Source organism: Mobula hypostoma, chromosome 3 (genome assembly GCF_963921235.1).
Source record: "Mobula hypostoma chromosome 3, sMobHyp1.1, whole genome shotgun sequence".
Classification (NCBI taxonomy): domain Eukaryota; kingdom Metazoa; phylum Chordata; class Chondrichthyes; order Myliobatiformes; family Myliobatidae; genus Mobula; species Mobula hypostoma.
The window spans coordinates 107,732,272-107,745,761 of record NC_086099.1 but is presented as its reverse complement, the minus strand read 5'-3'; the positions used below and the strand labels follow the sequence as shown (position 1 = coordinate 107,745,761).

Genomic DNA, 13,490 nt, shown 5'->3' with positions numbered 1-13,490 from the left:
ATGCTCAAAGAACTCATTGAGTACTTCCCAATGTAAGAGTTCCTGTGTGCTTTTCTCTTTAGAGTATCCATTTCCTCAATCCCAGCTGCACACATTTCCCAAATTTCAAAGCAATGTCACCAATTTAATTTGCCATAAACACGTGACGATGACGCGTCAATGTCTATAAGTCCATCATTAAAATTTTCTTACCCACAAATAGTTCTTGCTGTTTCTTTGATGCAAGCTTGAATCACTGTCCCTGTTGCCACCAGTTCATTGGGTCAGCTGGCAATGTCTCTCACTAAGCTGAAGGTAGTTCATCTCTTTCACAGGGGTGTTTACATTGCCTTCGATACACGGCATGACTTTACTCAGGTTTCCTGAAAATGCGTCTTGTAAACAAGTTACTAATTGTGTATTCCTGTCTTCTTTTGCCTAAGGATTAGTAATTCCACATTTTAATTATAGAAAATTATATCCATCACCTACATGACTTCACAATATAATAACATACATAAAAAATGAAACATTTAAAGAAGTATGGAAGTATGTAGTTTCTCTAATGAGGATTCTGTCTATACCTTAAATTCTAGGCACCCAGAGAAAGAATGTCAAAAGATAGAGGTTGGTTATGTCCTTCGTATGGTGTAAACATCAATTGATATGCTGTAACTTAACATTCTGATATCAACCATGCCAACTGCATAAGGGTATTTTTTGGATACTTTATAAGGATTTAATTTATATATTTTAACCAATAGAGTCATGCCACACCTTATGCATACCTGACAGTCCTTATGATCCAATGTGTATCCTTGGACATTAAGCTCCCAACTCCAATCTTTTTTCAGCCATGACTCAGTGATGCCCACAATGTCATACGTACCAATCTCTAACTGTGCAACAAGATCATCTGCCTTATTCCATATGGTGCATGCATTTAGATATAACACCTTCAGTCCTGTATTCATTACCCTTTTTAATTTTGCCCCCATGTTACACTTCAATTCATCCCACTGACTACAATTTTGACCTATCATCTGTCTGTCCTTCCTGACAGTCTCACTGCGCACTGTCTCTTTTTATAAACCAACTGTCCTATCCTCGGCCGTATCACTCTGATTCCAATTGCCTTGCCTAATTACTTTAAACCCTCCCCAAGGGATCTAGTAAACTTGCCTGCAAGGATATTAGTGCCCATTGTAACCCATCCCTTTTGTACAAGTCATATCTTCCCAATGATCTAGCCATCTGAAGCCCTGCCCTCTGCACCAGTTTCTCAGCCACACATTCATCTGCCAAATCATCCGATTCTGGCCCTCACTGACATGTGGAACAGTCAGCAATCCCAACATCACCACCTGGGAGATTCCGCTTTTCAGTTTTCTAACTAGTTTTCTAAATCGTCTCTTCAGGACCACCGTGCTTTTCCTACCCATGTCACTGGTGTCAATGTGTATCAATACTTCAGTCCGCTCACTCTCCCCCTGTAGAATGGTGTGCACCTGACCCAAGATATCCCTGACCCTGGCATCTGGGAGGCAATATACAACCCAGGTATCAACACTATCAAGCCTTCAAAACTAATCAATAAGGTTCAAGTCCTAGGCCTCAATACTTTGTGCAACTGGATCCTTGATTTTCTCACTTGCAAACCCTAGTCAATTTAGATTGGCAGCAACATCTCCTCCACAATCACCATCAGTACAGGTGCACCACAAGACTGTGTGCTTAGCTCCCTGCTCTACTCACTTAATGCATATGACTGTGAGGCTAAGCATAGCTCCAATGCCATACTTAAATTTTCTAACACCATGACGTTTCCAGCTTACAGGAGAGAGAGTGTAAATTTTGCTGAGTGGAGCCACAACAACAGCCTCTCATTCAATGTTAGCAAGATGATTCTTGAATTCAGGAGGAGGAAACCAGAGGTCTGTGAGCTAGCCCTCACTGGAGGAATCAGAGATGGGGAGGGCTGGCAACTTTAAATTCCTTGGTGTTATCATTTCAGAGGATCTGTCCTGGATCCAGCATGTAAATGTCTTTGCAAAGAAAGCACGGCTGCGCATCTACTATCTTAAAAGCTTGTGAAGATTCTGCATGATATCTAAAACTTCGACGAGATTCTATCGGTGTATGGAGAAGAATTTATTGACTGGTTGCATCATGGACTGGTATGGAAACACTCTAATGCCCTGGAACGGAAAATCCAACAAAAAGTAGTGGATACGGCTCAGTCCATCGCAGGTAAATCCCTCTCCACCGTTGGGCACATCTACGTGAAACATTGTTGCAGGGAACCAGCATTAATTCTATTATGGATTTATTGAGTACGCCAACAAGAAAATGAATCTCCGAGATATATATGGTGACAGATATGTACTTGGATAATAAACTTACTTAGAACGTTCAACTTTAAACTTTGAATATGTTTCCTTATCTGAGCTCATATAGTGCTGATCCAAACTCCCTGATATTGTGGTATTTTTAGGGCACTCACCATTGCTCCCAATCTCCTCCTTAATCCTTTAAGGAGATCTGCAGATCATCCACTTTTCATAGGCTTGTTCTATAGTACAGTGTTAGAGGAAGCTTTCCCAAATTCTTTGTCAAGACCTTTTGTGGAAATTCTGAGGGAGCCAGGTCCACATTATTGTTATCCATCCAGATTAAAGGCAAATCAGTCTAGCGGCATGGCTCATTCAAATACACAACATGCAGCATGTGGGAACTTTAGGTCATTGCTTATGATTCGTAACCTGAAATGCGGAAACTTGTCAAGTGGAAAAGCTTGAGCTCTAGGTTTGAACGGATAGAGTAATAGAATTATACAACAGTGAAACGGCCCCTTCAGTCCTACTCATCCAGACAGTCATTTATGTCGTAAAAATTCTGTAGGAAGAAATCAGCAAGCCAAGCAGCACCTGTGGAGGCATACACAAGCTTGGCGATTCTGCCTTGAGATTGTATTCTTCCTGTGACAAACACTTCTATGTTCACAGGTGTAATTCTTGGTAGCATAAAGCCTCCTTCATGGCTGGATTACAGATATCACTGAAATGAAAAGAAAGAAGGATGACTTTTGATAGCTGGAATAAATTCCTGGGACCTGCACAGGTTGGATTGACTGCAGATGGAAATAATTAGAACCTAGGCTTTCTCACTGATGCTGTGATGAGCTGGGGGCGAGGCAACTATCACCACTGACAATGAGGAAGCAGGCTGGTTCAGGGGATGAGCCATGCTGGGCCATTGTGAGGCACAACATGTTCGAGCCAGGGTCGCAGACAGAGTCTGTATTGCTGCCGGAGATGGAGTAAGTGACTCGGAGAGGAACTGAAGCGGAAGAGTTTCGATGCCTGTCCACCTGATCTGAGTATGAGGTTGGATTGCTCCAAATGCCAAGCCAATGCGGTGAGATCGAGAATGGCTTTGGCCCAAGCATATTGTGGCACCGGGAACCAGATTCTAGACTGGGGCACTACCCAGTGTTTGGATAATTTAAACACCAGTCCAGATAGACAGGAAAGCCCAAGTGTTGGGAACAGAGGCAAGGGTGGGACTGATTTCACTCATTCTCCCCAGCATCGAGCACACCTACATGGAGTGCTGTCACAGGAAACCAGCATTCTTCACCAAGGACCCCCACCTCTGCCGCTACCAAGGCCATGCTCCCTTCTCTCTGCTGCCATCAAGAAGAAGGTACAGAAGCCTCGGGATACACAGCACCAGGTTCAGGAACTGTTCTTATTACTCAACCATCAGCCTCTTGAAGCAGAGGGGATAATTTTACTCAACTTTACTTGCCCCATTGCTACACTGTTCCCACTTAAATGAACTCACTTAGGCCATAAGACCATAAGGGATGGGAGCAGAATTAGACCATTCAGCCCATCGAGTCTGCTGTGCCATTCCATCATGGCTGATCCTGGATCCCACTCAACCCCATACACCTGCCTTCTCGCCATATTCTTTGATGCCCTGACCAATCAAGATATTATCAATCTCTGTCTTAAATATACCTACGGACTTGGACTCCACCACAGTTGGTGGCAGAGCATTCTACGGATTCGCTATCCTCTGGCTAAAAGAACTCCTCCTTACATCTGTTATAGAAGGCTGTCCCTCAATTTTGAGGCTGTGCCCTCTAGTTCTAGATACCCCCACCATAGGAAACATCCTCTCCACATCCACCTTATCTAGTCCTTTCAACTTTCAAAAGGTTTCAGTGAGGTCCCCCCGCGTTTTTCTAAATTCCAGTGAAAACAGACCCAAAGCTGCCAAATGCTGCTCATATTTAACCCCTTCATTCCCAGTATCATCCTCATGAACCTCCTGGATTCTGTCCAATGGCAACACATCCATTCTGAGATATGGGGCCCAAAACTGTTGACAATATTCCAAGTGCAGCCTGATTAATATCTTATAAAGGCTCAGCATTATCTCCTTGCTTTTATATTCTACTCCCCTTGAAATAAATGTCAAAATTGCATTTGTCTTCTTTACTACAGACTCAACCTGTAAATTAACGTTCTGGGAGTCTTACACAAGGACTCCAAAATCCCTCAGCACCTCTAATGTTTGAACTTTATCCCCATTTGGATAATAGTCCACACTATTGCTCCTTTTACCAAAATGCATTATCATACATTTCCCAACACTGTATTTCATCTACCACTTTTCTGCCCATTCTTCCAATTTGTCTAAGTCTTGCTGCAATCGCATTGCTTCCTCAGCACTACCTACCCCTCCATCTATCTTAATATCGTCCACAAATTTTGTCACAAAGCCATCAATTCCATTATCCAAATCATTGACAAATAATATGAAAGCTAGTGGTCCCAATACTGACCCCTGAGGAACACCATTACTCACTCACTGGCAGCCAACTAGAAAAGTCCCTGTTTTATCCTACTCACTTCCTCCTGCGTGTCAGCCATTCCGCTACCCATGCCAGTATCTTTCCTGTAACACCATAGGATTTTATCTTGTTGAGCAGCCTCATGTGTGGCACCTTATCAAACATCATCTGAAAATCCAGGTAAATGATATCCACTGCCTCTCCTTTGTCCACCCTGCTTGTTACCTCCCCGAAAAACTCAACAGATTTGTCAGGTAAGATTACCCTTTACAAAAATCATGCTGACTTTGAATTATTTTATCATTAGTCTCCAAGTACCCCGAAACCTCATCCTTAATACTGTACGTTAAACAAAACATTGAAAATGTTAGGGAAACACCAGACAGGATTGTCTGAGGAATGTCAGGAAGAGGAGTCAGTAGAACATGTAGTTCTGAGTTGCAGGAGGTATGGGATACAGAGAGAGATGATGAGAATTAATCTAAGGGAATTGGGGGTGCAGGAATTCATATTAAAAGGGTTGCTGTGCATGGGTGAGAGAGCACAGGTCAGGGTATTTTTAGCTTTCTTAAGGGGTACAGGGTTTTTTTTTATAGGATATGATGAATAAGCGGGAATAGGGTAGTAGGATGGCCAAAGACGGGAGGATAAAATGTAGGTTTAGGGTATATATGTGTGTATGATTGGGTGAAGGAATTTGGAATGTAAGTCTATTGCACACTGCGGAGCAGAAGGTGGCGGTAACGCACCATTAAGCTGAGTGCCAACCACCGTAAAACAAGAAGAAGAAGACGAGTGACAGGGGTCTGATTACTGCCCACAACGCCTGCGGGAGAATGATGTTGGACACAAGAGGCTACAAGTGCTGGAAACTGGAGCAATGCACACACTTCACTGGAGGAACTCCAGTGGTCAGGCTGCATCTGAGGAGGGAGATGGACAGTCTCCCTCCTCACGAGAAGGATTCCAGGAATGAAAGGGTTACCGTATGAGGAATGCCTGGTGGCTCTTGGGCTGTATTCCCTGGAGTTCAGGAGAATGAGGGAGGATCTCATAGAAACATTGCAAATGTTAAAAGGCCTGAACAGATTAGATATGGCAAAGTTATTTCCCATGGTAGAGGAATCTAGGACAAGAGGGCACGACTTCAGGATTAAAGAATGTCCTTTTAGAACTGAGATGCAGAGAAATTATTTTAGTCAGAGGGTGGTAAATCTGTGGAATTTGTTGCCACGAGCGGCTGTGTTCGGGGGCTTCCAGGGTGCTGCATCGGCAAGTTTGTGGCGCTGGGAGCTCATGGCAGGGAGAGTTTTTCTTCCTTCCACCATCTGCGTGAGATGATGGGACTTTTGAAAGACTTTGAGACTCTATTTTACTGTCCCCATCGTCAGTTCTTTATCAAATTACGGTATTGCTTTGCACTATTGTAACTATATGTTATAATTATGTGGTTTTTGTCAGTTTTTCAGTCTTGGTTTGTCTTGTGTTTCTGTGATATCATTCAGGAGGAACATTGTATCATTTCTTAATGCATGCATTACTAAATGACAATAAAAGAGGACTGTGTGTCCTCACATTCTAATCCAATCTAATCCTGCACCTTGTGAACTACTCCCAGACACTTCAGCAATCTCTGCTCTGCCGTCATCCCTGCCAGTATCTCCCTCCAATCCACCTGGGCAAGCTCCTCTCTCATGCTTCTGTACTTCCCTTTATTCCATTGTGATACTGATACCTGTGACTTGTGCTTCTCCCTCTCAAATTGTAGTATGAATTCAATCATATTATGATCACTGCCTCCTAAGGGTTCCTTTACGTTAAGCTCCCTAATAAGATCTGAGGTATTACACAACGCCCAATCTAAGATAGCCTTTCCCCGAGTAGGCTCAAGCACAAGCTGCTCTAAAAAGCCATCTCATAGGCATTCAACAAATTCCCTCTCTTGTGATCTGACACCATCCTGATTTTCCTAATCCCCTTGCATATTGAAGTCCCCCATTACAATTGTGAAATTACCGGTATTACATGCCTTTTCTAGCTCACTTTGCAAACTCAACGCCACATCTTGGCTACCATTTGAAGGCCATATATGATTCACTTTCAAGAACTCTTCATTTTATGTTCTTGATATTTATTGCTTGTCTGTTTGTTTATTTGTTTATTTATATATTTTTCTTTCTTTTTATATTTGTATAGCTTGTCGGGTTTTTGTTTTTGTACATTGGTTGTTGTCCACATTGATGGGTGCAGTCTTTCATTGATTCTATTGTGTTTCTTGTATTTACTGAGAATTCCTGTAAGAAAGGGTTTTGATAATAAATTTGCTTTGAACTTTGAGGTTTGCAACTATGATGGAAACTAGGGTTATGATTATTGTTATGGAATTTATTTTCTTGGACCCAGTCCCCTTTGGATGGTTTTAAAAATGTCTTATCAGGTTCTTTTGCTTTCTCTTGAATTTCCATAAGCTCTGTCAATTGCTTGCGAAGAGATGCATCTAATGTAGGTGATGGTTAGACTGAGTTAGCGAACAGTGGTGTATTTAGGTGGACATGATACTTTAAGAAATAAGATGTCACATTCTTGTGTACACCTGTTTTTACAATTGACACTTTGTTTATGGACAGTTGCACTTCAGGGACAACTGTAGCCTACTTTGCCTCTACAGTAGACCAGTTTTGCCAGGCCTCCTTTATCTCTCACTGCCTTCGTTCCATGATGCCACTTGATTACAGTTAGGGTGGAGTGCCATACTCCGCTTATGTGCCTGTTTGTCCACACTGAGCTTGGAAGCCTTTACCACTGAAGGAAGGAAGACTGCAGGCGGGGGTGCAGGCATACAAGAATGTGGAGTTTTGGAGTTTCCCGATGGTTGCAGTCTCACTACAAGAACTTAACGAGACTAGCCGTAGATCCGTTATCGCAAGAATATACCTCTTAGGTTTCCCTTAATGTGGGTGGCCTTGGGAAGCCAGAAATAAGCCTATATAATCAATTTACCATACTTGCATTGGTGCAGTTGGTTTAGTTTGATTTGTGACTGATCTGTAGTGTATTTAAATATATTGTTTGATTAAGCTTTGTTAGTTTACATAATTCATTTTGTGTTATATGTAAGAAGCACATGAAGGGCATATGTCGTTACGCCACCACACCACATGTGAGTGCCTGACTGAAGAAAAACTAAGTAGACAAAGCTTATCCTGGCTCCTCTGTTCTTTCAATTAGTTTCTGGTGTTGCAATACATAACATGATCCTCTATTATTGGCCAGACATTCTTTACTATTTGCAATGAATTGCTTACAATCACTCAACATGTAAGGCCTCCAGTATAATTTTGCAGGAATGGCTTGTTCACCACCATGATTATGTCCAAGTCCTTGGTGGGCTTTGCGAATCAGTGATTCCTGCTTGTGTGCAGAAGGTATTTGCATCTCTTTTTATAGGGCTGCATACCCAAAACCTTATCTTCACCATCAGCTTCATATTTTTACTGTGATGGAAATCCTTTGGAATTGGGTTCACTAGTATCTAGGAGAATTCTTAAAATTCATTGTTTTTATTTGTTATTTATACTATCAAACCCTGGCCTCCTTTACCGTAGTAAGGCTTATCCCGACAACTTGTTTTACTTGTCTATTACCTATTTGTTGCCGTAGTTGTGTAAGAGCACAACAGTATGTCCCAGGATATGTAACACTTGTTCTAACAGTTAAGTTGATAATAATTCATAAATATTCATACGTGTTAACAAATGTGGAAGCAGGTTACCTCCGTGTATTCTCCATCCAGTAGTTGACCAGGTAGCAATATCTCTTTCCACCGCATCCTGACATAATTAGAGTCAGTAACTTAAGACTGGTTTTGTTGTATTTACTTATTTTAGACATAATTCTAGGGCTTTAGCCTCTGCAAGTTCCATAAAGGATGCACTTGTAAATCATGTGACAAACTAGAGAAAGGCTGTAGATGTTGGAAATCTAAGCAACACACACCAAATACTGAGGAACTCAGCAGGCCAGGCAGCATCTATGGGAAGGAACAAACAGTTGACATTTCAGACCAAGACCCTTCATCAGGACTGAAAAAAAGAGATGAGGAGTCAGAGAAAGAAGAGAGGGGAAGAGGAGGAAGTAGTACAAGTTAGTAGGTGATTGGTAAAACTGGAAAGGGGGAGAAGTAAAGAAAATAGCTGGGAAGTTGATTGGTGAAAGAGATAAAGGGCTGGGGAAGGGGGAATCTGATAGGAGAGGACAGAAGGCCATGGATGAAGGATCACCAGAGAGGGGTGATGGGCAGGTAAGGAGGGAAATGGGAATGGGGAATGGGGAATAGTGAAGGGGTGAGGGGCAATTACCAGAAGTTCGAGAAATTGATGGTCAGGTTGGAGGCTATTCAGACAGAATATAAGATATCATTCTTCCAACACACACAGCAACACCCTATATTCTGTATCCCCCTTCCCTTTCTCCTATGGCCTTTTGTCCTCTCTTATTAGAAGATTTTTCCTTCTCCAGCCTTTTATCTCTTTCACCAATTGACATCCCAGCTCTTTACTTCACCCCTCCCCGTCTGAGTTTCACCTATCACCTACTACCTTGTACTTCTTAAGCCCCTGCCCCCCCCACCTTCTTACTCTGAGTTCTCTTTTTTCCCTCCAGTCCTGATGAAGAGTCTTGGCCCGAAACGTCAACTGTTTGCTCTTTTCCAGGATGTCGACCATTTTGTAGCACAAGTGGGGTGTTATAGCACTAGTAAAGGGATCTCAGAGTTGAGTTGGATTAATAACTCTTTCTAAAATAGCACTTCTGGTATAATGTGATCACTTTAGATGGCAACTGTGATGATGTTGGGTTTGCCGACCATAAGATTCTAAACAAAAATGAGACCTTAAACCCTATCAGATATAAATAGCCATGAGTTTCCTCATTAAAGTGAGATTATATTGTAACTACCCAGTCTTTAAAGACTTGTTCACTCAACTGTTTACTTTCCACAGCAAATTTAGCTGCCATTACCCACTATTTGAGCGGTGGATTCCCTCTCCTTACCACGGAGAAGATACTTCAGCTAACAAAATAGTATAAAATACAATTAATCTATTTACAGTGATACATGTTTAAATCGAAACAACATTCTTAAAACAGATGTAAAACTCACAGAGGATTTCTATCTTAAATATTTTCAAATTTCAAACCATTTCTAAAGCACAAAATATTTCTAAAAATCGAAGAAGAAAAGATTTCCGAAACAGGTACAATTCCTATAAACTAAAAAGACATTCCAATGATGCAAGTGAACAAATCATCCATCGGAGAAATTGAAGCTGGAGTAATGGACTGTAGTTCAGCATGTGTTTTTTCCATGGTTTTCGATGTTTCTTACTCCATTCTGAACTGCTCTCTATGTTTATACACCTTTTCTTTCAGTTGGGTGACTTTACATGTATATGATTATTCCTCAGATACCCTTTTTACAGAAAAGGTCTACACAGTTCTCAGGCTACCCAATTAATGCTATGAAATTAACTTCCTTGAATCCTTAAAACTCCCAACATGAATGGATCAGCTATTTATGTGCTAAATGGTATTATCCATCTGGTCTTCAAGCTTCTTTCAACTAGGCAACACAGGCAGCAGTGTCTGTTTTGAAACAAGCCAAATTAAATAGCCCTTTGTCTTATATAGCATTTTTTGGAGTAATAAACCAGGTGTCATGAGTTACATCTGCCTTTCTACTGACAGGGCATTTGCCATTTACAGAGCTTGCTTGCAAAGCTTTGTTTTAACTGCAAGCTGATTACTGCTTTTATTTACAGTTTGAGAACTGAAGACTGACTCCCATTTAGACCAGAAGCTAAACAAAGCATAGTTTGAAGTTTACTTACATCTATTTGATCTTACAAGTGGCAGCTGCTGTATTTAGAAAGCAAACTTTGCAAAACATGAGACCCCCTGGGCCATGAAGCAAATATCCATCACAGAGGAGTAGTGATGGCAAAGCCAAATACGTTCCTACTTCATGGGGAAGAATTGTGCATGTGTTTTCGTGTTGTTTCAATGGGTGGAGAGAAGACAAATACACAAGTGTGTGGCAGTTGCCCAATGTATTTATCTGCAATTATAATACACACCCAAACTATAGATTTTGGTCTTTTAGGTTCCATATCTTTTTGGTAAAGTTAACAACTTACTGCCTGGCAGCATTTGGTATGTTTTTAACTCTATACATTTACCTCTATGCTGTTGGAAAAATTCTTGAATGTTTAGACAGTTGGTAAATTTTAATGTTGCATTGTTTTAAAGTTCTGTGTTTCTCTGCTCTGTGGAAAGTCAATATCTACTTATAATGTATTTTAAACATGGTGTATAAATCATAGCAGATTCGCTGAAAAAGCGTGTGGCTAAACTAAGGGTTCAGTTCACATACACGGATGCATTAATAATTAAAGCAATTGTTAGAAATATTATTTCCCATAGAAGTACTTCAGATTGATCACAAATGCATGAGAAATACATTCAGCCTCTGACCCTGGAATGTGTTTCAGCTGTATGAGATTGTGTGTGAAAACAAGATAGCCACTGTCTTTGCTAAGTATTTTCTTAATTATGTTCCCACAAGAACTGGCAACAGATCTAACAGACCATAGAAACTGTGGTGATTGTGTTTTTAAATGATAAAATAAAGGCTTGTTTGTGATATCTTCAGTTCCCAGCATCTGTAGTAGCATATGATATTTTACTCCTGTGCCTGTCATGAGTCTGATTCTGAAAGGATGGCACTTTCTCGCGCAAGTGCATTGTGGCAGATTTGAAGATCCTTCGGGAGTTTCCAATCAATCACTTGACTGAGTGGAATTCAGTCGAACACTGAATTAGCTCAGAACAGAATGTATTCATGTGTAACAACCCACTATCTGGATGACACCAAAATGGCTCCTAGTCCTTGAAGGTCTTTACAATGATTAGCCGGGAGAATTGGCTGTTTCTGTCAATCACACTGCTTTACAGCTATTTCTACTGACTTCCATGTAGCAGCGATAGACTTGCTTCAGATGAAGGAGAGATCACCGCTGTTGCTGTTCTGTCGTAATGAAGTGGACCTTGTTTTGCAGCAAAATGTGCCCTGCTATAATCCTTGTGTCAAAGAAGAGATTGCAATGAACATAATCTTGAATAGAACATTAAACCATTCCGGCTGGGTGAGTCTCAAAGAGGGACGGTATAGAATGTGACTGAGTTACCAAGTGTCGAATCACAGGAGTTGTGGGATGTTTAAGGGTTTTCTGTGTGCAGCTGTTCGAGCATAGAGCATAAAGTGGCAGTTTTGGTGTGAAATGTGGTGAGCTAAATTATTAAATCTAAGGTTTAAATGCTTAGGGGTATTTCCTGAATGCCTTGGAAACTGCTGTTGATCACTTATCTCAGCGAGCGCCTGACAAAAGGAGAGCTCTGAATCTCTCCAACAGTGCAACTGTTTCAGCAATGAACATCCTGGTTTCTTTCAATTATTTACACAAAACTCTTTTGTAAGTACCTTGCTTGCTTTTTTTGATATAACAGTACGATACAACTGGAGTATTCTAGTTCAAAGAACAGAAAGGAAAATAAATAATTTTAATATTCCATAATATATTATTTGAATTTTCATTCTTAGTTTCAAATGTAGAATGTTAGGCATGTGCAACATTCAGTGTAATTTTTTAAATTCTGCTGTATTTACAGAAAGCACAAATCCACTCTTCATTGCTTAAAAATGGCATCAAGTATTACATTACATTGTCAATAAAAATACAAGATGTTGAAAAATGTCTACTTATGTACTATCATACAGAGCACAGCATGCTTAATTTTAACAGTTCAGAAGGAAATGGTTGAAGCTGATTGTTATTACTGTTAATTTCTCAGAGAATAGTCATAGCACTGAATCAGTTAGCACAGTTTGGACAAATTAACGTCTTCTGTACAAAACCACACTTTAAACATAACTCTGTAACCTTCCCAGTGCTTGTCATAGCACTGTTCTGCTCTGGCTTCATTCAATTCCTGTTGATTCAGTGGTTGGGTGGGTGGAGAAGTGGAGGAGGGGGTTTGGAGGGGGATGGTGAAAAATAAAAATGACAGTGAGCATGCAAATCTTCATAATCCTGCTTTGTATTAAAGCTTAGGAAAGATGATTGCAGGCAATGCAAAAATAATGTAAGATTAAACCCAGACGGTTTAAATAATTTCCTTGCTCGAGCGGAGTAAACTGATAATATTCTGTATATTAAGCAGGAGTTTTAGGTACATAGTGATATACTTTATAATGCACTTTGCAAAATAAAACTGACCTTAGTAATCACTTATACATAGCGAAGGGGGGAGTTAACTTTTCAAAAGTGGCAGGTTACTGTGGTATCATGGGGTTTATCCTCCTGATGCTGAACAATCACATATTTTGATATACAGCAATAGTTGGGAAATCTGAAAAATGCAGGTACATGGAGATATTACACTGAGCAATAAATAAATGATCAAAAAGCACTAAAAAGCAGTTGTCAAGGTGCCACAGAGCAACGGCCAAATACCTAAGAGGCTGCTTCAAGTATTGACTGCTCAAATGTATAAAGGAGTTGTCCAGGTGCTCTTATCACACTGCAGCTCA

General features: G+C 40.7%; 1 protein-coding gene across 9 annotated transcripts in view; it reads left to right on the top strand.

Annotated features, from left to right (window-relative positions):
- Positions 1–13,490, top strand: part of ndst3 (N-deacetylase/N-sulfotransferase (heparan glucosaminyl) 3) — a 1,028,434-nt gene that overhangs the window by 738,465 nt on the left and 276,479 nt on the right. For 3 of the 9 annotated variants that reach the window (XM_063043580.1, XM_063043573.1, XM_063043581.1), the window contains exon 1: positions 11,910–12,045. The exons of 4 other annotated variants lie outside the window; for them this stretch is intronic. The gene's annotated coding sequence lies outside the window, so the exon portion shown is untranslated. Of the gene's footprint in view, positions 1–11,909; positions 12,046–12,076; positions 12,373–13,490 lie in introns of those variants that run through there. 2 more of the 9 variants (XM_063043574.1, XM_063043579.1) reach the window with 2 other exon arrangements.